This window comes from Mus musculus, chromosome 2, assembly GCF_000001635.26.
Source record: "Mus musculus strain C57BL/6J chromosome 2, GRCm38.p6 C57BL/6J".
Taxonomy (NCBI): Eukaryota; Metazoa; Chordata; class Mammalia; order Rodentia; family Muridae; genus Mus; species Mus musculus.
The window spans coordinates 107,571,291-107,592,093 of NC_000068.7; positions in this window are offsets into that span (position 1 = coordinate 107,571,291).

The window sequence follows — 20,803 nt, forward strand, 5'->3', positions numbered from 1 at the left end:
AAGGGTAATTGCAACTATGCTAAGATATACGTGCATAGAGATGCAATAAATGGTATTCATATTGCTGATGGCAAGTGGCTACTATTTGATTGGACTTTAAGGATCATTAAATAGGAGGGAGATGCTGCCTGGTACTGGAAACCTAGCCAGCTTCTCAGGGCTAATGAAGTCATGCATGTAGAAAAGAATCTACTATCACCAATTTACTAGGCCAGTGTAATTCCTTACTGCATTCTAAACCTTATTCTTATACCTGCAGAAAACTGTAGCCACAACCCATGATCAAAAAGGCTGTTCTATACAGCAAATGGAGACAACACAGAAAAGCACAGCTAGACACAATGATCTAGAGATCATGAAGATCCAAACCTCAATGAGTACTTCTACATTGGTTTAAAGAATATGTCATAAGACCCAGAAGTCTGCTGTGAGCTGGATACATAAGCATTACGCATTAATGTAAAAGGTGGCAGTTTCTCGGGATCCCATCTCAAGATAAAGAACTACAAGAAACTAATGCCTGTTAGGAGAAGCTAATTAGTCTCTTCCAGGAATGTTTAATTTTTAAAAGACTGGGATTTTAATGTCATGCTATATTTTATGTTGTGATAGTAATGTGAGCTCTTGGAGATAAACAGGAAAGAAAAACAGTACAGATTTACAGTGATGTATTTGTGTGTCAAGTTGAAGAGAGACTAATTTCATTAGTTGGGTTATTTGTTTGTTTGTTGTTTTATTTTCTTTTTTACCCCCATGTGATATGGTTATTTTGGAAAAGGAAACCTCATGGGACCACTGGGCAGATGGTGTTGTGTTGAATAATAATAATAATGATTAATAAAAGCATATTAAACAAACCATAAATAATAAATCATTAAGCAACATGTCTCTGTGGTCTCTATGTCAGTTTCTACTCCCAGGTTAGTGATCTGCTTGAGTTCTTGCCTTAACTTAATGATGGACTTTGATTGGCATGTGATGGCCAAATACCTTTCCTCCATAGGTTCTTTTGGTCATGGTGCTTGTCTCAGATATAGGAAATAAACTAGAATACTATTCAAAAGCATGATAGTCATACCTACTTGGAACAAAAGCAAATGTCTGCCTTCCTAATTTTTTAACTTTTAATATTTTAATTTTGAGAAGTTTTATATAAAGGTGCTATGTTTATATCATTTCATCCCTGGCTCTGCACACTCTAACTCCTTTCATGTTCCCACACTCAAATACATGACTTTTTCTTTACTTATTACACACACACACACACACACACACACACACACACACACCACTATTGACTCTACTTAATGTTTCTTATACATATTTGCATGTGTTTAAAGCTGACCACTTGGGATTAGATAATCAATCACAGATCTCCTCCCTTGAGAAAATTAATTCCTCTTCTGAGTAGACATTGATATCCTATAGTTCTAATGGTGGGACTTTGTGAAATGTTGCCCTTTCAAATTCACATGCCATGTCACATGATACTGTCATTATTCATGTCATTTTAATCATCCATTCATGGGTATAGCTTCCATGTCATGCCTGGCAGACACCACCTATCAAAGCATGTCCCGTTCCTCTAGTTCTTACTCTTTGTCCACCCCATGATTATTCCAGAACTTTAGTTAGAGGTGTTACATTGTCATCTTGTCAGTTGGGTCTAGTTATTCCAGTCACTTACACTCTGCTTTTTAACCAGTTGTGGCTTTCAATTTGCTGCAAAATGAATCATCCTTGATGAAGGATGGGGACTACACTTACCTGTCTGTATAAGAATTTAGAATATGCTTAGAAATGATCTTGGTTTAGGCAAGTAGAAATAGCATTTTTTCTTCTAGGGTGTCTGACCTCCTCAGCCATGGGTGGGTCAGTACCTGGCATGAGTTCCCTCCCATTGAGTTGGTCTTAAGCAGCTCTTAGATACTCCCAAGTTAAAAATGTCACTGTTGTACCTTGGTTGTTTCTTAGCTTTACAGTTGGGTGGAACTATTGATTGTTTTTTTTTTTGTTTGTTTGTTTGTTTTTTACCATTAGCAGCTTATATAAAGTACACACACACACACACACACACACACACACACACACACACACACACACTATGGCTTTTTAAACATTCCAGTGTTGTTAATTTCTCCAATACCTCCCTTTTTATTATCCTCTGCCACCCTACCTAGTTAAAGTACAGCCAGAAAGTTTCCATTTCTTCCTTCAAAGAGCCTGTGCCCTATTGTGTCCTATCCCTCTTGGGTTTTGTTTTAATTTTTTCTTTTATTGTGTACAAACATTTCTACATGAATATTTGTTATATCAGTTTGTAGTGTAGCAAAATTACATTTATCACAGAAAGCAAATGTGTCATGTCTGATTCTATTCCATCTTGAATATGAGTATAGTTTGTTTTGGCATAGGTTTTATTTCAGACATTCAAAAATAGAATTTTTTCCTTAGTGTATTTGTTATATTCAATGTTTACCATTGTCTTTGAATGTTAGGAGGTTGTTACTCATTAATTGGCAAATGTTAGTTCAAAGAGTGAGGACTCTGATAGCTGTGCAAAAGGCTGACTCATTGCTGTGTTTCTGGACCATAATTTAAACATACATCATTTTAAGAATTTCTGATACAAAGATGAGAAATCAATGAAGATGAGTATTTGAAATATTCTATGATTATACATGAAACACTTGGAAAACTCGCTCCCTGACATTAGTCCTTTAATATAATTCTGGTTGTTTCAGGCTTAGGAGAAATATCACTAGTTCACAGTGAGTTTCAAAAAATGATGCTGGTATTGCATCTTTTCAGAGAGCCTAGGAAATCAGCCATTATTATGGGCTGCATGCTCTATTAATTTTGTCATCTTACATTTGCAAAGATATACACAATTATTTCAAATTATTCAAACTGGAATCTACTATGTAGACATTTAGCAGTATATCATATGTTTATTCATCAGATTATAAGTATTAAAATGACATTTCAAATTGTTTTTTTTTTTTTTTTTTTAGATAATAAATGGAGAAATTTCGGAACCCTTGTATCATACATTCAAAAATTCATAATGGAGAGTTCTTTTTGTGTTCTCCTGGGAAAAGTTCTTGTCATATATCCAAAGTATCAATGTTTATGTGTAAAGAATGGCTTTAGTTTAGTCTTATAACATATTTTCAAATTTTGTATATTTTCTTTGAACAGGAAATATTTGATAAACAAAGGTAAGAAGGATAAGAACTTGAGTTCTGCACTGCTATGAAGGTATAAAAGTGTGGCATGTGAGCAACAAAAAATAGCTCTCATTTCTGCTTCTAATCTCTGCTAATGTTGGCATTTGAAGTGCTCCTCTTGGGCCTGAAGAAAACATTACATTTTTCTGAATAGGTGTTACTGTCTTTCTGGAATGAAGTTGTTGACGAATAGGGTCATTAGAAACATTGATAACAGTCACAATGATAGATGCACATATTCACATTCCATTTGGCACTTACTAAATCTCTTCATAGTTATTTTTGGAACATACATTTTGCCTGGGAAAATATTTCTTCAGCAAGGACATCATGTTTTATATGAGGCCATGTTAACCATTAGTATGAAAGTAACAATTGCTTATGATAGAAAATGTTTTTGTAAAAATTAGACATTTGAAAGTCTACTACACTATAAGGATATTCAAGTTCTGTTTTAAAAGTTGCACAGTCATATGATACTCCCAATCCTAGGAGCCACAGATGATGAAAGGAAAGTTTCATTGATAGATAAGTATAGAACACAGATGATGGTCAAACACCAGCAACTGCCAATCCTCTTGATTTACCAGCAGAAATAGATGGCAAGGCCCTCTTGATAAAAGCATTGCAGCACAGGGGCATTGGGCTAAAACGGAACTAGCTGTTATGCTCACTAGAAGGCATGAGTTACTAAGCAATATAGAGAATGCTGCAGGAACAAAGTAATCTAAAGAATTCTATGCTTCTGTGAATTCTGTTAATTATAGTATTGATGTATTAGGGTCCTCTTGAATTACAGAACGTATAGAATGAATCTCTCTCTATATATAAATGTAAAAGTGATTTATTAGAATACTTGAAGCCTGCAGTTTTGATAATCTAAATATGACTAGCTGTTAAAAGAAAGTTCAAGAATCCAGTGATGGTTCAGTCCACAAAGCCAAGTGTCTTAGATGGTCTTCAGTAAATACTGGGATCTCAAAACAATAAGCTCGAAAGGTCATGAAGGAATGGATGATCTGGCAAGGTGAGAGGAAGTAAGCAAAGAGCAAACACTTCCTTCTTCCATGTCCTTATTTAGACTGCTAGTAGAACATATGGCCCAGATTAAAGTTGTGACTACCTATTTCAATATCTGGATCAAAAGTGTGTGCAGTAAGATCAAGAATCAACAATGAGACCTCATAGGATTGCAAAGCTTCTGTAAAAGCAAAGGACACTGTCGATAAGACAAGGTAACAATAGCTTGGGAAAAGATCTTTAGCAATCCTAAATCTGATAGAGGGCTAATATCTAATATATACAAAGAATTCAAGAAGTTAGACTCCAGAAAACCAAAAAAAAAAAAAAAAAACCTTATTAAAAATGGGGTACAGAGCTAAACAAAGGATTCTCAACTGAGGAATACCAAATGCATGAGAAGCACCTAGAAAAATGTTCAGCATCCTTAATCTTCAGGGAAATGCAAATCTAAACAACCCTGAGATTCCACCTAACACCAGTCAGAATGGCTAAGATCAAAAACTCAGGACATAGCAGATGCTGGCAAGGATATGGAGAAAGAGGAACACTCCTCCATTACTGGTGGAATTGCAAGCAAGTACAACCACTCTGGAAATCAGTTTGGTGGTTCCTCAGAATACTAGACATAGATCAGAACACCCAGCAATACCACTCCTGGGAATATACCCAGAATATGCTCCAACTTGTAATAAGGACATATGCTCCACTAAGTTCATAGCAGCCTTATTTACAATAGCCAGAATCTGGAAAGAATCCATATGTCCCTCAACAGACGAATGGATATAGAAAATGTGGTACATATACACAATGGAGTACTACGCAGCAATTAAAAACAATGAATTTATGAAATTCTTAGACAAATGTATGGATCTGGAGGATATCATCTTAAGTGAGGTAAACCAATCCCAAAAGAACACCCATGAGATGCACTTACTGATAAGTGGATATTAGCCCAGAAGCTCAGAATACCCAAAATACAGTTTGCAAAATACATGAAACTCAAGAAGAAGAAGAAAGACCAACGTGTGGATACTTTGATCCTTATTAGAAGGGGAAACAAAATACCTGTGGAAGGAGTTACAGAGACAAAGTGTGGAGCAGGGACTGAAGGAAGGACCATCTAGAGACTGCCCCACCTGGGGAACCATCCCACAAACAACCACCAAACCCAGCCACTATTGTGTATGACAATAATAGCTTGCTGACAAGAGCCTGATAAGGCTGTCTCCTGAGAGTCTCTGCCAGTGCCTGACTAATACAGAAGTGGATGCTCACAGCCATCCATTGGAAGGAGCACAGGGTCCCCAATGTAGGAGCTAGATAAAGTACTTAAGGAGCTAAAGGGGTTGCAGCCCAATAGAAGGAAGAGCAATATGAACTAACCAATATCCCCAGAGCTCCCTGGGACTAAACTGCCAATCAAAGAAAACACATAGTAGGACTCATGGCTCTAGCTGCACATGTAGTAGAGGATGGCCTAGTTGGTCATCAAGGGGAGGAGAGGCCCTGGGTCTTGTGAAGGTTCTATGCCCCAGTATAGGGGAATGCCAGGGCCAGGATGCAGGAGTGGGTGGTTTGGGGAGCAGGGGGAGTGGGAGGAGTTAGGGGATTTTCAGAGGGGAAACTAGGAAAGGGGATAACATTAGAAATTTAAATAAAGAAAATATCTAATTAGAAAAAAAGAGTGTGCCTTCCTACCTTAAGTGTCAGGATTAGAAGTAGATTCACTCAAGCAAAAATAACTTGTCACAATTATGCCCTCCATTTCTGGATTGTAGCTCATTCTAGGTGTAGTCAAGTTTACAACTAATATTAGCCATCACAACCAAACTGCCTGACAACATGTATCCATCTATGCAATAATGACAGGACTACAATGGAATGGTGACCAACTACATCCTGATTGGATTTGAGGAACTGTTTATAAAAGGACATTCATGTCTGGTTCTTCAAATATGATGAACATCCTTGGATGTGGAGCTTATTGATGCTAGAGGGAAAGTTAGTGTTGTTTTTCTAACTTGATATTGCATCAATCTTCCTTCTACATATTAGTGCTTATACATACAAAGAAATGCTAGATCAGAGGCACTTCTCTTTGAGATGAACAGTAATGAATACAAAGAGTCTAGGCTTTTCAAAATGCTGATAAAATGTGAATGCTGAAGAAGTCTTAAACCTGACACTTACAGCATCCCATCTGAGTCCTTTTAGTGTGCTCAAAGCACAAATAAATTAATATGGTAAGAGAACTTACCACAGAATCTGATGCATGATGTCTTCTGGAAAAAGGAATTATCAAGATTATAGAGTAACATAGGTTATGGCATCTGAAAGAAGAATTAGAAAGACAAATTGCTAAGTACTTCTGAATCAATTACAAGAAATGAAGATACACAAAAGTTCTTAGTTGCATGTCAAGTTAATAATAACTTATGGTCATTAGTAAAATATCAAACTCACAAATAAAGAAATATCTAAGTAGACTGTTTGCATATGGGGCAAAATGAATGTTTTCTGGAGGTGACTTATTAAGAACTTGTAAAATAGGCTTAGTGTAAAAATATAATAAATTATGAGAAATATACTATAAATAGAATTTAAAATTTAAAACTGATTTGTATTCAGTACTCATTTAAGTTGACCTTAACTCCAGAGTTTTAATTATGAGTTCAACATTTGATTTTTATTTTACCTTTTTAATTGCTGGCTAAATTTTCTGAATCCCTTTGGAACTTAGATCTTTGTCACACAGTTTAACATTATTCTTTCTTTCTTAATTTAGTTATTTTAGGGGAACTACAACTGTGTGCGATAGCATTTATATTCTCCAAGATACTTTAAACAGTACTTAATGACTGTGGTAGATATTCAAAATACACATGCATTTATACATTTATAAAAATCCCCATACATTACTATTTTCATGTGTATCTACTATTTTATGGTCAATAAAAATGAAAATTTACATTTATTATTTTATTTAATTTAGAGAAACAGAATTTAAGACACACATTAAAAAAGAAAAATAAATATTAATAATGGATTAGAGAGACTAAACATAGTCATATTCTAAAACTAACCTCATTCTGTCAGTTTTTAAAGACTTCTTTCCTTTTAACAATGGTTCTATATTTATCACATAAGATATAATATGCCAAATTCTTCTGATGCTAAAGCAATCAGGATTAATTTTTAAAGAAGACATTTCTTATTTCAGAATCAGTTTACTTTATCAGCAATTAATTCTATTAATTCCCCAGACTTCTATCCACTTCTCTGCCATCTCTATCTACTGTAATGTAGTTTTCATATCTGCTTTATTTTGGAGGAAGCTATCTGTATTTAAAAGAAAATTAAGCATTTCTAAGATAAAAATATCTACCTGGCTCTTGTCATTAAAGATTAATTGAATGTAATTTTAGTAGTATGACCATATATATAGTGATTTATACAGCTAATGTCATCAACGCTGTTAAGCAACCTGTTTCTAAAATCTACTGTAGACCTCGCCTGCAATCAAGAAGCTAGACTTGCTGAAAGCTGCATGCTTAAGGATGTATTTTAATTCCCTAAATGTTCTCCTTTTCATTGGAAACATGAAATCACTTTAAAGAATTAGTTTAAGATATTCTTTATGCTTATGAATTTTGATCGAAAAATGTATGTGCTATGCTTTATTTATATATAGTATAGACAGAAACTGTCAAAATGCACAATCACGACTTGCTCTGATTGTGATTGGAAGAGATTTCAAAGAACATGTTCATGTGTAGCATTAAAGGACCTGCAAAAAATTAGATTAGAGCAAAGCATCCTCGTGTCCATTAGAAAGTTTCTGCAAATGGATACTTCTCTAGAAAGAAACCTCAGTTCACTAGACACACTTGGCTGATGAAGGCAGCACAGAGGCATTAAAAGAAGATGTTTGCAACAAGAAGGAAACAAGTGCCAAGAGAGCCGTAAAAATTGGACACAGGAAAATAAATTACAATAAAGGCTGGTGTGGATGTGGAGAAAGGAGAGCTCTTATATGTTGGGAGCCGCCCTCACATTTGCCATTATAAGATGGCGCTGACAGCTGTGTTCTAAGTGGTAAACATAATCTGCACATGTGCAGGGGCAGTTTTCCCGCCATGTGTTCTGCCTTTCTCGTGATGACAACTGAGTCGATGGGCTGCAGCCAATCAAGGAGTAATACGTCCTAGGCGGAGGATAATTCTCCTTAAAAGGGACGGGGTTTTGCCATTCTTTTTCTCTCTCTTGCTCTTGCTTTCTTGCTCTTGTTCTTTTTCTTGCTTTTTCTCTCTCTTGCTCTTGCTTTCTTGTTCTTGTTCCTTCTCTCTCTCTTGCTCTCTTGCTCTCTGGCTCCTGAAAATGTAAGCAATAAAGCTTTTGCCGCAGAAGATTCCGGTTTGTTGCGTCTTTCCTGGCCGGTTGCGAGAACGCGTGTAAGACTTATACAGTGTTTGTGGGAGGATAAACTATTGCAGCCACAGTGAAAATTAGACCAGAGATTTCTTTAAAATAGAAACAGCTCTGTCATACGACTGAGCTATATGACTGCTGTGCATATACTCAAAGAACTTTACATCTTATTATACTTGTACATTCATGTTCATTGTCACTCAATTCATGCTATATAGAAAATGCAATAAACTAAAATATTCATCACCTGAAAAATGGGAAAGGAAAAGAGTGGTGTGTATATACTATGGAAGACCATTCAGCTGTAAAGGAAACATTTGCAAATAACTGGATGGACACTGGAAACAATAGACAGACATACAAACATATAGACACACAGATAGACAGATAGGTAGGTAGATAGGTAGGTAGGTAGATAGATAGATAGATAGATAGATAGATAGATAGATAGATAGATAGGGGTCATACTGAATGACGTAAACTAGGCACAGGAAGACAAACAGTACATATTCTCTTTTATTTGAAGATCCTAGTTTTGAATAATTTGTTTATATATAATTGGGATACATGTGGAAGTCAGGAAACTAGAAATGGGCCACACAGAGCAGACACCTCAAGGGAGGGCAGATAACAAATTATAGAAAAATTAAAATGGAGAAAACACTGGAGAGATTCAAAAATGAAGAGGGAGTTGTAGAGCATGAAATGAGGCCAGGCGGTGGCAAGCCTTTAATCCCATCACTTGGGAGGCAGAGTCAGGTGGATTTCTGAGTTTGAGGCCAGCCTGGTCTACAAAGTGAGTTCCAGGATAGCCAGGGCTACACAGAGAAACCCTGTCTCGGGAAAAAAAAAAAAAAAGAGCATGAAATGAGGTGATATAAGGGTTAACTAAAATGAAAGGTATATGTTGAATGTTTTTTATAGCTATTTTATTGGGATCTTATATCTACTACCCTTTCAAGCCTTATTCTACCTTAATCCCTTCCAATCCATAAATCTAGGTAGGAGAGAAAAAATGTTAGAAAGAAAAGGAGGAGTAGACCTTTTGAGACTCCTTTCTGCCAATTAGGGACAAAAGGTTCCTAGGGGCAGATACAATCTTCATTGTCAGAATATGCAGCAATCCAGCAATCCAGATCTAGCAATCCAGCAAATACAACAGCAGGAACCAGCAGCAGTAGGGACCAGCAGCATCTGAAGTCAGAAGCAGCAGGAGGAGCAGCAGACACAGCATCCTCCCAGGGCACTCCCACTTATACCCTCTCCAGAATCCCCAGAATTTAACCATCAGCAGATGGCAAAAATCATGCCACTGTTAGTTCAGGAGGCAAATCTTAATCACCTGCTGTGAAGCAGCCACCTATTCCATACCTGGGATTAAAACAAAACCATTCATATAACCTAAGTGGGTTTTTAAAGAAGCCAAAATTCCCACTGCAGGTATATGACAATTTATATGGATTGGTAACGATCTTTTCCCAATCTGTTAGTTGCCATTTTGTCCTATTGACAGTGTTCTTTGCCTTATTGAAGCTTTGACATTGTCCTTTGCCTTACAGAAGCTTTGCAATTTTATAAGGTCCAATTTGTCAATTCTTGATGTTAGAGCATAAGCCATTGGTGTTCTGTTCAGTAACTCTTCCTCTGTGCCTATGTATTCAAGGCTCTTCCCCACTTTCTCTTCTACTAGTTTCAGTGTATCTGGTTTCATGTGTAGGCCCTTGATCCACTTGGATAGGGAGATAAGAATGGATCAATTTGCATTCTTCTACGTGCTGAACCCTCATTGAGCCAGCACCATTTGCTGAATGCTGTCTTTTTTCCACTGGATGATTTTAGCTTCTTTGTCAAAGATCAAGTAACCATAGGTGTGTGGGTTCATTTCTGGGTCTTCAGTTCTATTCCATTGATCTGCCTGTCACTGTACCAATATCATGCAGTTTTTATCACAATTGCTCTGTAGTAAAGCTTGAGGTCAGGGATGGTGATTTCACCAGAGGTTCTATTATTGTTGAGAATAGTTTTTGCTATCCTGGGCCTTGTTATTCCAGATGAATTTTCAAATTGCTCTTTTTAACTCTATGAAGAATTGAGTTGGAAATTTGATGGGGATTGCATTGAATCAGCAAGATGGACATTTTTACTATGTTAATCCTATCAATCCATGAGCATGGGTGATCTTTTCAGCTTCTGAGATTTCTTTTGATTTCTTTCTTCAGAGACTTGAAGTTCTTGTCATACAGATCTTTCACTTGCTTAGTTAGAGTCACACCAAGGTATTTTATATAATTTGTGACTATTGTGAAGGGTGCCATTTCCCTATTTTCTTTCTTAGCCTGTTTATCCTTTACGTACAGGAAAGCTCCTGGTTTATTTGAGTTAATTTTATATCCAGCCACTTTGCTGAAAATTGTTTATCAGGTTTAGCAGTCCTACGGTGGAAATTTTGGGGTGACTTAAGTATACTATCATATCACCTGCAAATAGTGATATTTTGACTTCTTCCTTTCCAATTTATTTTCCTTTGATCTCCTTTTGTTGTCTGGCTAGGACTTTAAGTACTATATTGAACAGGTAGGGAAAGAGAAGGCAGCCTTGTCTGATTCCTGATTTTAGTGGGATTGCTTCAAGTTTCTCTCCATTTTGTTTGATGTTGGCTACAGGTTTGCTGTATATTGCTTTTACTATGTTTAGGCATGAGCCTTGAATTCCTGTCCTTTCTAAGACTTTTACTGTGAAGGGGTATTGAATTTTGTCAAATGCTTTCTCAGCATCTAATGAGATGATCATGTGTTTTTTTTTGTTGTTGTTGTTGTTGTTTTTTTAAATAGATTTCCATATGCTGAACCATCCCAGCATCCTTGGGATAAAGCATACTTGATCATGATGGATGATCGTTTTGATGTGTTCTTGGATGTGAGAATTTATTGAGTACATCTGATAGAGGGCTAATATCCAATATATACAAAGAACTCAAGAAAGTAGACTCCAGACAATCAAATAACCTTATTAAAATGGGGTCCAGATCAAACCTAAGAATTCTCCACTGAGGAAATTCAAATGGTTGAGAAGCATGTAAAGAAATGTTCAACATCCTTAGTCATCAGGGTAATGCAAATCAAAACAACCCTGAGATTTTACTTCACACAGGCAAAATGGCTAAGATCAAAAACTCAGGTGACAGCAGATAGAGAAAGAGGAGCACTCCTACATTGTTGGTGGGATTGCAATCTGATATAACCACACTGGAAATCAGTCTAGTGTTTTCTCAGAAAATTTGACACAGTATTACCTGAGGACCCATCTATACCACTCCTGGCCATATACCTAAAAGATGTTCCAACATATAACAAGGACACATGTTCCACTATGTTCATAGCAATTTTATAATAGCCAGAAGTTGGAAAGAACCTAGATGTCCTTCAACAGAGGAGTGGATACAGAAAATGTGGTACAATGGAGTATTATTCAGCTATTAAAAACAATGAATTCATGAACTTCTTAGGTAAATGGATGGAACTATAAAATATCATCCTCATTGAGGTAATCCAGTAACAAAAGAACATACATGATACACTCACTGATAAGTGAATATTAGCCCAAAAGTTCGGAATACCCAAGGTACAATTCACAGACCACATGAAGCTCAAGAAAAAGGAAGAGCAAAATGTGAGCACTTCTGTCCTTCTTAAAAGGGGTAAGAAAATAGTCACGGAAACAAATACAGAGACAAAGTGCGGTGCATACTCTGAAAGAAAGCCTATCCAGAAACTGCCCCACCTGGGGATCCATCCCATATACAGTCACTAAACCCAGACACTAGTGTGGATGCCAAGAAGGGCATGCTGACAGGAGCCTAATATAGCTGTCTCCTGAGAGGTTCTGTGAAAGCATGATATATACAGAGGTGGATACTCAAAGCTAATCATTGAACTGATCATGGGGTAAACAACGGAGGAGTTAGAGAAAGGACTGAAGGAGCTGAAGAGGTTTGCAACCTCATAAGAAGAACAAAAATATCAACCAACTAGAGCTCCCAGGGACTAAACCACCAGTCAAGGAGTACACATGGAGGAACCCATGCCTCCATTGGTTATATGTAGCATAGGATGGCCTTGTTAGGCATCAATGGGAGAAGAGGCCCTTGGTCCATTGAAGGCTTTATGCCCCAGTGTAAGGGAATTAGATAGTGGAGAGGCAGGAGTTGGTGGGTAGGTGGGGACACACCCTCATAGAAGCAAGAGGAGGGGAGTGGGTTAGGGGTTTTTTGGGGAGTACCAAGAAAAGAGATAATATTTGAAATGTAAATAAATAAAATACCCAATAAAAATAAAAGTTATATGGAAACCTATAGTTTTTCAACTCAAGTAAAACCCCTGCCAGAGTGGATAGTGAAAATGAGTTGGGACACACTGCAAATTAAAAGTCTAAGTTAATTAAAGTACATGTAAGACATTTTAAAAAAATGTTTGAATAGAAGTATTCTGCATGGGTAGACAAGCTGCTCCTATAAAAAAAAGGGGTTATTAGTTGAAAATAGCAGAGCCAGCACTAGATAGACCTATGAGTTATTGATCAGGGAGTCCCCAGAGTCACCCAAAATAATATGAATTGTTACCAGTAAATAAGTAGATGGTAAGCCTCCATTGTTTAAGTCACCATTCATTCTGGATGGCATATAAAAAATGTCTATATCAAATTAACCAGCAGACCCTCTCTCAGCTGACTAGCTTACATGTTGTCAGAGGTGCTGTTCAGGTTGGGGTCTTACAGAGCACTGGGTCCTGCATGCTACAGTACCAACCTGTCAGGCAAGATGTACATGTTGCTCAATAGTAGCACAAATGTTATTGGATAATTGACAACTTTGTTCTTGACTGTAGGGCCTTTTCCACAGGAGGGATTTCATGTATAGTACTGTAAACCTGGTCAAAACCTCATGACCTGGGAGGTCACCAGACCCGGGTGGAAACCTACTGTTGATTTGCTAAATGGTCATCTTATCGAGCTCCCTTCTAAATATTTATTTCTATACCCCTACATTTGTGTTGATTTCATCTTTGGTCAGAGTCCCCCCCCTTCCCCCAGTTGCTAGTGTTTAATGGAAAGACATATAACCCATCAAAGTGTCAAGTATAAAAAAACACTAAGTGTTCAGCTGTACTTGGTTCATTCTTATCAAGGAGGGATCTGAAGTACTGTCTTTTGTACATTTTGTTGTTGTTCCCCATGTCAGTTCATGAAAGAACTGGTTATCTGCATAAGATATAAAAAATGCCAAGCAAGTGAAAATTCCAGCATTCATTGTTGGAGGAGCTGATGTCTGAGAAGAGAAAGTCACTATCTTTGGGTAACATGGCTGCTGGTAGGTTCATGCCCTGGGTGTGGATCCATACACATGTACCTATGTAAAGCAATAATTGAACTCGGGTCATTATTAATAACGATAGAAATAAAAATAAGAATTTGAACTTGGGGTAATATAGGATCTGGGGCCTTGTGTATAATTGGAGGAGTTAGTGGTAAATGAGTATGAGCAATATATGCTTTGTAAATGTTTGAACATTTCAAACCATTTATTAAAAAAGAGAGAGAAAACTTTCTTTTTTAATTAGGTATTTTCTTTATTTACATTTCAAATGTTATAAATGTTATCCCATTTCCTGGTTTCCCCTCAGAAAATCTCCACCCACTCCAGTTTCCTGGTCCTGCCAGTCCCCTATACTGGGGCATTGCTACATTCCAGGACCTAGGGCCTCTGTTCCCATTGATGACCAACAAGGCCATCCTCTGCTATATATGCAGCTGGAATCATGGGTCCCGCCATGTATATTCTTTGCTTGGTGGTTTAGTTCCTGGGAGCTCTTGTGTACTGGTTGGTTCATATTATTGTTCTTCCTATGGGGCTGCAAATCCCTTCAGCTCCTTGTAGCTCCTCTACTAGGGACCTTGTGTTCAGTCCAATAGTTGACTGCAAGGATCCACCTCTGTATTTGTCAGGCACTGGCAGAGCCTCTCAGGAGGCAGCTGTATCAGGATTCCTGTCAACAAGCCCTTATTGACATCTACAATAATGTCTGTGTTTGGTGTCTTTATATAGTATGGATCCCCAGGAGGAGCAGTCTCTGGATGGCCTTTCATTCAGTCTCTGCTCCACACTTTGTCTCTGTGTCTTCTCCCATGGGTATTTTGTTCCCCTTTCCAAGAAGGACTGAACTATCCACACGTTGGTCTTCCTTCTTCTTGAGCTCCATGTGGTCTGTGAATTGTACCTTTGGAGCTTGAGAAGACTGCATCTTTACCATGTTGACTACGATGGAGGTGATGAAAATGAAAAGATGGGACATTACTGAGACTGAATCTTTTCTTTTTTTAATTAGGTACTTTCTTCATTTACATTTCCAGTGCTATCCCAAAAGTCCCCAGAATCTTAAACCTCCACATTGTTCCTGGAATTATGTTTCCTTGAGAATATGAGGTTGGCTGTATTCACTGTTAAATCTGAAAATGCCTAGAATAGTAATTTGCAATTATGTACTTAGTGTTTTTTGAGTGTGAACATATCATGTGTATCTCTCTTTGTTTATACCATCCTGACAATTATTATTTAAGTGATAGTCTCTGGGTAAAGATCTTTCTAATACATGCCAATTCATAGTATATGTAAATTGAATGGCAAGGGTACACCACTGTCATATCACACCTTCTTTAAGTTTTTGATCTTCCACTAAGGCCAGAGAAAACTACCTGCTGAGCATTAGAGCATGGTAACATTTCTGCCACCACTTTCAGTGGTAAACTCACAGTCAGTCTCAGTATCTGTCTCTTTGAGTCAGTGGTTTCTGTGCTGTCTTCTTTGATTGGCACACAACTGTCACTGATTTTAAAACCAATTTCTTGGACATTTCACACGACTCTCTAGTGGTAATAGGTTTATTTTTCATATATGATAATGGGCCTCCGTGTCATTGAAAGATCCATAGTTTGAAGTCTGGTGTTGCTGGTGAAACATGCAAGATGTGGCATAAGGAAGGTGGAACATTTTCTAAGCTCCATTTTTGGCATTGTGCAGCACAAGTTGTGTCTGTGTTAATGATGGGAGACAGGAAACAGGTATGTCTCTAACAGTTACATCAAGGTATTTTATATTATTTGTGGCTATTGTGAAGTTTGTTATTTCCCTGAATTCTTTTTTTTCATTTTTTTACTAGATATTTTCTTCATTTACATTTCAAAGGCTATTCCGAAAGTCCCCTATGCCCTCCCCACCTCCCTACCCACCCACTCCCACTTTTTGGCCCTGGATTTCCCCTGTACTGGTGTATATAAAGTTTGCAGGACCAAGGAGCCTCTCCTTCCATTGATGGCCGACTAGGCCATCCTCTGCTACATATGCAGCTACAGACACAAACTCTGGGGGTACTGGTTTAGTTCATATTGTTGTTCCACCTATTGGGTTGCAGACCCCTTCAGCTCCTTGGGTATTTTCTCTAGCTCCTCCATTGGGGGCCCTGTGTTCCATCCAATAGATGACTATGAGCATCCACTTCTATATTTGCCAGACACTGGCATAGCCTCACAATAGACAGCTATATCAGGGTCCTGTCAGCAAAGTTTTTCTGGCATATACAATAGTGTCTGGGTTTGGTGATTATATATGATTTCCCTGAATTTTTTCCCAGCCCATTTATTGTTTGCATAATGGAAGACTACTGATTTTTTTAATTAATTTTATATCCAGCCACTTTGCTGAAAATGCTCATCTGCTGTAAGAGGTCTTTTGTAGAGTTTTGGAGTCACTTATGTATGCTATCATATCACCCATGAATGGCAATACTTTGACTTGACTTCTTCCTTTCCAATTTGTATCACCTGGATCTTCTTTAGTTGTCATATTGCTCTAGCCAGAACTTTAAGCACTATATTGAAGAGTAATGTAGAGTATAGACAGCCTAGCCTTGTCTTAGCTATTGGTTTGCTGTATATTGCCTTTATTGTGTTTAGGTATTTGTTTTTTCTCCCTGATCTCTCCAAGAATTTTAACTTGAAGGGGTATTTGATTTTAGTCAAAGGTGTTTTTAATGTCTAGTGAGATGATCATATTGTTTATTTATATGGTGGATTACATAGATGGCTTTTTATGTATTGAACTTCCCCTGCATCTAATGGTGAGGTGAGGGGTAGGAAGGCAAATCTAGGTTTTGCTAGAGGCCTGGGATGAGGGAGGCTCCTAGGAGTCTTTGGGAGTGACTTTATCTGAGAGTCTTAGTAGTGGGGATAAGGAACCTGAAATGACCACTTCCTATAGCCAGGCAGAACCCTCAGTGGAAGGATAAGGACACCAACCCATCTACAAAACTTTCTTTGTAGACCCCAAATTTCATCCTGTCTACAAGAAATGCAGGTACAAAGATGGATCAGAGACTGAGGGAAGGGTAAGCCAATAACTGTTCCAACTTGAAACCCATCCAAAGAGCAAGCAACAGTCCATGACAGTATTGATACTCTGTTATGCTTATAGACAGCAGCTTAGCATAGCTGTTCACTGAGAGGCTCTGCGCAGAAGCTGATTGAAGCAGATACAGAGACCCACAAACAAACAGTGGATGGAGCTCGGGGATTCTTGATGAGTTGGTGGGATGATCAAGGGCCCTGGAGGGGATAGGGACTTCATAGGAGGTCTAACACAGTTAACTAACCTGGACCCTTGGAAGCTTTCAGAGACTGGACCATCAACCAAAGAACATACATGTATTGGACCTTGGCACATATGTAGAGATGTGAAGCTCTATCTTCATGAGCATCCCCCAACAAACAGAATGGAGGCGGTCCCTAAAGCTCTTGCCTGTTTGTGGAACCTGTTCCCATAAAAGGGCTGCCTTGTTTGACCTCAGTGGAAGAGGATTGGCTTAGCCTAGCAGAGACTTGATGTGGAAGGTTAGGGAGATACCTAGAGGGGGCCTCTACCCTCTGAGAGATGGAAAGGGGGTGGGTAGGAGATGAACTGTGAGGGGAGGACTAGGAGGAGGGAGGACAGTGATAAAGATGCAAAATAAGCAAGCAAATAAATGAAAAAGAAAAAACATCAGTCTCATCAGGGTCCTGTAGCAAATTACCACAAATTTGATACCTAAGAGAATTAGAAATGCAATAATATTTTCTGAGGCAAGAATTCCAGTGTGAACATATTGTCCAGGACATGATCCCTTTGAAAACTGGAAGAGCACCCTTTCTTACCTCTTCATAGTTACCTGTAGTGAAAAATCTGTGCTTGGTATTCCCTGACAGGTTAATTATTCTTATCTCTGCATCCTCTTCTACTAAGTACATAAATATTGTTAGATTAGAGCCATTCACATGGCCTGATAATAACTTGCCTGCATCTTCCATGAGACTTTTCCTAAATCAAGTTACATTCCTAGACAGATATTGCGAGTTAAAATCTCAATGATATTATCTAGGGGATACATTTAAAACTATGTCCGTCATCTAAAGTCAGCATTACTAAAATATTATAACCAAGGTTCACTCTCCAGTACACTGTTTCTAGAAAATGAATTATTAAGAGAAGAATATATTAATGAGACAGTACCAGGAATCAAATGCTGCTGATTCCTAGAATCTTAGTTATATTATATAGTAATTCTCATCTTTTCTTCCTAACGAAACATAAAAACTCAATGATATTATCTAGGGGATACATTTCAAACTATGTACATCATCTAAAGTCAGCATTACTAAAATATTATAACCAAGGCTCACGCTCTAGTACATTGTTTCTAGAAAATGAATTGTTAAGAGAAGAATATATTAATGAGACTCTGTTGTTTGGAGTCAATATGATTTAGTGAAAATTGTCTGCTGGAATCTGAGATATATTTCACCTTAGAGGTCAGGTTAATCATTCATAGCATCAATTTTCTTAAGATTGTTTCTTTCCAAGTATCTTAGGGTTGTACTGCTATGAACAGATACCATGTCCAAGGAAACTCTTAGAAGAACTATATTTAAATTGGAGATGGCTTATAGGATCAGAGGTGCAGTCCATTATCCACAGGATGGGAGCACAACAGTGTCCAGGTAGGCATGGTACAGGAGGAGTTGAGAGTTCTACATCTTCATCTGAAGGCTGCTAGGAGAAGACTGGCTTCCATGTGATTCGGAGGAGGGTCTCATTGCCCAACCCCACAGTGACAATTCCTCTAACAAGGCCACACCTTATAATTGTGTCACATCCTGGGACAAGCATATTCAAACCACAACCACACCAGGAGAGGACAAGTGAGTAGTTTCTTCTTCTTCTTCTTCTTCTTCTTCTTCTTCTTCTTCTTCTTCTTCTTCTTCTTCTTCTTCTTCTTCTTCTTCTTCTTCTTCTTCTTCTTCTTCTTCTTCTTCCTCTTCTTCTTCTTCTTCTTCTTCTTCTTCTTCTTCTTCTTCTTCTTCTTCTTCTTCTTCTTCTTCTTCTTCTTCTTCTTCTTCTTCTTCTTCTTCTTCTTCTTCTTCTCCTTCTCCTCCTCCTCCTCCTCCTCTTCCTCTTCCTCTTCCTCTTCCTCTTCCTCTTCCTCTTCCTCTTCCTCTTCCTCTTCCTCTTCCTCTTCTTCTTCTTCTTCTTCTTCTTCTTCTTCTTCTTCTTCTTCTTCTTCTTCTTCTTCTTCTTCTTCTTCTTCTTCAAGACAGGGTTTCTCTGTATAGCCCTGGCTTTCCTGGAACTCACTCTGTAGACCAGGCTGGCCTCGAACTCAGAAATCTTCCTACCTCTGCCTACCTCTGCCTCCCAAGTGCTCCACCTAAAAGTCAATAGAAAATACTCTCATTCACACCACACACACACACACACACACACACACACACACACACACACACATTATATATATAATGTATGTGTGTATACATATGTATGTACATATGCATACATGCATACACATATTTATATCTGTGTGTGTGTGTGTGTGTGTGTGTGTGTGCGTATGTGTGTGTGTGTGTGTGTACACTTTTGGCTGTCCTCAGGAAAACAAACCACTAGCTACCATGAAGTTTTTTACACATGCTGATCACTGTTATCCAAGCTACATACTTTTTCTGGAGGCTTTTTACATTAAACACATTTTTTAATGAGCTCCTTATAGAAACTTACTTCTTTTTATATACATTCTCTAGTTATTTCCTGAAAGTGTGTGAAGCAGCATGCTTTCAAAATTATGTAAGTTTGTTACAGTATGATCAATGAATATTTACATACTGCTTATTAACTCAGCACCCATTGCTGCTGATAGAATCAGAAGCAGTCTCTCAATTACCAACCAATCTGAGAAACTACAAATAGTAAGATCCAAGAAGTATGAAGGGTCTTGTGTGAGACACCTACATTGACTGGGTAGATGTGTAGTTCAGAGTTTTAATTAGTTCACAAGAGTTTCAATATTGTTTGTAACAGCAAATAAATATGGGTGGGGAAATAAAGACTAGGCTAAAATAAAAGCCAAGTCTTTCTCTAGATCAGATAAAAATAAGAATAAACTAAATTACTGAATTTGGGATAGGTTTTGTTAAGTGAAAATTCTGCTCCTGTGGGGAGCCGCACTCACATTTGCCATTATAAGATAGCGCTGACAGCTGTGTTCTAAGTAGTAAATAATCTGCACATGTGCAGGGGCAGTTTTCCCGCCATGTGCTCTGCCTTTCTCGTGATGACAACTGGGCCGATGGGCTGCAGCCAATCAGGGAGTGACACGTCCTAGGCAGAGGATAATTCTCCTTAAAAGGGACGGGGTTCTGGCACTCCCTCTCTTCGTCTCTTTCTCTTCGTCTTTTCCTCTGCTCTCTTCCTCTGCTCTCTGCCTCTCTCTCTCTGCCCCTCTCTCTGCCTCTCTCTCTGCGTCTCTCTGCGTCTCTCTCTCTCTTCCTCTCTGCCTCTCTCTGCCGTGCTCTTCCTTTCTTGCTCCTGAGTAAGCAATAAAGCTTTGCCGCAGAAGATTCTGGCTTGTTGCGTCTTTCCTGGCCGGTTGCGAACGTGCGTAAGATGCTCCCTCTATAATGTGAGTTGGTCAAGTGTAACTTTGTTATTCTATCTAGCCAGGTAGTGTAATTTGGAGAGCTGATAAAAAGGTCTATTGACTTTAAGT